Genomic DNA, 4119 nt, shown 5'->3' with positions numbered 1-4119 from the left:
TCTATATTATGCTTCCTATCTGCTTCATTAGGTATAGTCTTAATATAACATTTCTGACACAGACAAAAATATACCTTTTTTTTTTTTTCTTAAACAACAGCCACAAATACTGCCCTTATTAACAGTAGACTTACAATAACTTACTGTCTAATTGCACATGGTACTTGACCAAATACACTTGAAGGGCAGAACGAAAAATGAATAACAGTTTTTTTCCTACAGTATTCATATCTGAAATCCTAAGTTGTTGTACTATATGAAAATAAAAGGCTAAATCTTTTACTTTATTTGATTCACTTCATGTTTACATTCAGTTCAGGTTCACAAAAGTGTGTTTTATTTATAATACATATAACATCCCATATGGACGAATATAGATGGAATCGTAACTTTTTTTGACATCTCAGCTATGTTATTAACATTGATTTTATGAACATATCTCATGCAAAGGAGGTAAAAAGCCCTGTCAAATAAGTGTTATTCACAAATGTTAAGAATATGAATATGAAAATAAAATGTATGATTGTGATATGGATATTTTATCTAGAAATTTTAGTCTCAGAAACAATATCCTCAGTGTCTGAAAACGAGCTGTTTGCTTCACTGATTGTAGATCCAATTTACTGCAAAGAAAGTACTACTGTCTGCAAATTGCAAAAGTGGGGAAGGAGCATCTGATGATTGCCATGAAAGTCTCCTTGAAGAATCACATCCTCTCGGCATTTTGCTTGTGGAAGTCAATTGTTTGTATATATTATCTATCTATCTATCTATCTATCTATCTATCTATCTATCTATCTATCTATCTATTTATTTTCCCCATCTATCAATCATGGATATGGCCTTTGGCTATATGAACAACTTTGTAGAAATTTAGTGGTAGGATGGCTCAACTAAGGCAAGAAAACTTGTAAGCAGACTTTATATGGGGCTGTTTAGTGTTTAGTTTTGCTTTTGGAGTTGTCCTGTCCACTAGGCAGCCCACCACTGCAACCACTTTTGTTGGACTCACACAAAGACACACAGAGACTTGGTACGTGGAAGGCAGAGTTACAGCCAGATGACGAACAGTATCCAGTGACACTTCTCTCCTTTGCATGATAAAGCTTCCATGGTGTGCTAGTTCTGAAAGTACAATAACCTTTCAGTCTCTGCAGAGAAGACTGGAAAACTTTGTTGGAACCATTTTCCATCAGAGAAGGCATAGTTCCATCTAAACAGTAACACTTTGTGAAATCACAGTGATTTCACAAAAACTATTTGATAGGGTAAACAATATAAAATATTCTGATAATTTTAATAATTTGAAAGCGTTTGGCTTGAAATTTTTTGACTAAGGCATTTGAATTTTTCACTCAACTTTTTAATTTTGACCATTTAAAAGCCTTTATGTTTTTATGGCAACAAGGGAATACAAGGGAAAAGGAAATATTTATATTTTTCAATCAAAATTTTTAAAATTATTCCAGCTGAATCCCCTTCTGTTTTCCTTCTCCTTCCACTACTGGGAATTTTGCAATAACACAGAAACACTGCTGTGTTCAAAGTATCTGGCAACTACGCAGCTTCTCGTAGTGAAATCCTACCAATTCCTAGACAAAACTGAAGTAAGAGAAAATTTTCAGGAAGATCTACAGGTGACTGTGAAATAGGATCCCTTAACTTTGGAACTGCGGCGTAAGGCATTGACTATTTAAGAGGGCAAAACTGTGGCTCGATACTTCTTCATAAGAATGGATCCAGGCTAGTGTATTTGGGCCAGAAATGGATAATTATTCAGTAGTGGCTCTGTTCTCCCTTCACTTTCTTCCACACAATCTCTTTCCTCTTGTCTTTTCCATAGTTCATGAGGGAATAAATACTGCTGTGTTTGTGAGATCCTCAGCACCCTGAATTTCATCAGTGGCTCATTCACTCACCCGGCAGGAATTTTTAATTTCTTTGCTATATTGGCTGGGTTTTTAGTGCAGATGGTGATTTTGATTCCTTCCACCCAGAGCACACTCAATATTTGTTAGCACAGTAGTACCACAGTTCACAATACATATTCAGAACTGAGATGCAGTATTATTTTTAAATTCAGTTTATGGAGAAAAAAAAAATCAACATCTCTAAAATTAACATTTTCTATGTATAAAATATATATATGCTGTTAAAACTCCACAAAAGGAGCAAAAACATATCTAAGGATTCAACCTTGTGAGAGTTCATGTCATCATTGAACATACAAGTTGATGGCTTCTTCCTTTAGCAGCAAAACCTACTCTTACATCTCCTCCAGAATAGCTCCCTGTGCTATGAAGATTAAATAAGAAGTTTCACCAGTGACCAGCAAAAGGATATCTGGATTTCAGTTGAACATTTAGTGTCATGTGTACATACTAAAAAGAATTATCAGAGCATAACTCTTAAAATTGTACAGAAATCTAGCTATTAGATCTCCCACAGTGAAAGGCACGTACCAATGGGGACAGACACAATCATCTTGGCTGTGGGCAAATGGAAATGTCATTGCGTATTCCCTGCTGGCCAGTGCAAAGTCAGAAGAGGCCTCATCTCCCTGCTTTGCTGCTTCTGACCAGTGTTGTCAGTCATGAGTGAAGTCTGGTCTGCGCCTGGTCGCTGCTGGTGCTCCACAGAGTCACCGTGACAACCCAGGAGGACGGCTGTTAATGAAGGAATCATAGAATCATAGAATAGTTTAGGTTGGAAGGGCCATAGTTTAAGTTCAAAGGCCATCTAGTCCAAGCCCCTGCAAAGAGCAGGGACATCTGCAACTTGATCAGGTTGCTCAGAGCCCTGTCCATCCTGGCCTGGAATGTCTCCAGGAGTTCAAGCAGTTCAAGGAGTCCAGCATTTAGTGGAAGACAATGCTGTGACTTTCACTGCTCTTGTGGACTCGGCTTTCTTTTCAGTTCCCCCTCCAAGCTGCTGCTGCTTTTGGAGGTAGACAATTATGGATGTGGGAAGTTGTCTGGAACACCTGTTTTTCCCACAGGAAATCAGATTTTTGAGAAGATGTGATTTTCCATGGAAAAACTACACTTTCCAAAGTAATCCCAGCAAGTCCAACCCAAAAGACTTTTTGATGTCTTTGAGAATACTTTTTTGATTAAGTGAAAAGTGTCAATTCTCCCGATGGAAAACCATCTGTTTTTTCAAGCCTTCTTGACTCTCCTTACTTTTTAATATTCATTCCATTGCTGCAGTTGCTTGGTGTCAGACTGCTTTCCTCAGTATCCATTTTGATGATAAGTCAAGATAAGACTGCTTTTCTCAACATTGAAAAGTTCTATTTAGTTTTTAAGAGTTCTGTCATTTTTCACAAGATAAGTTTAAACTCCAATTATTGCTTTAAAAATGTTGTTATCCTCCATTGGTGACAGCTGCTAAACACAGAAAAAAAAAACAAAACAGAACATCTATAGAAACATAACTTGCTTAAGGTTGTCTTGCATTAGATATAACATCATTCTAAACTGGTGACTCCATTTAAAATTTTTAAAATTAATATATGTTTAGCACTCCTATAAGGAATTTATTACTATTTGTGCATTTTACTGTCTTACACAAATAGTAAAATACTGGATTTGTATTCTTTTAATTTCTTTATGAGGAAAAATATTACCGGAACCCCAGGGAAGTTATCTATCTGTCTTTGCTCAAGCAACTAACTCTTTAGCAATAAATCACTTATAGCTGTGACAATATATTTTCACTTAGTGTCAATAAAATGTTCACTCACAGTATTTCAGAGTGACTGCATCATAATCTCATCATATGAAGTCCTAGCTAAATAACTGTTGAATTTTTTTTTGCTACCTATATTTTCAGTTATATAAATATATTTTTTTTTTTAATTAGACAGGATATCATTCTGGGTGGAAAGAGTGGGATCTGAGTGTACTTTTGGTAAACACTCTATGATTTAATCCAACATGTTAGATAATAACAGAAAAGAGTTTCTCCCATGAGATGTTCCTGTTCCGAGACACAATTTAAAGAATTGTGCAGTGGCATTTTATTCCCAGTTCTTGCTTTTCTTCTGATAAAACGCCTCTTATTATTCTTTGTAGAGTATGCCGCTTCTCACTGCTTTGCTGTAGGCTACCGGATTTT

The sequence above is a fragment of the Streptopelia decaocto genome (assembly GCF_964273445.1).
Source record: "Streptopelia decaocto genome assembly, chromosome: 1".
NCBI classification, from domain to species: domain Eukaryota; kingdom Metazoa; phylum Chordata; class Aves; order Columbiformes; family Columbidae; genus Streptopelia; species Streptopelia decaocto.
Note: the sequence above shows the minus strand (reverse complement) of the source record.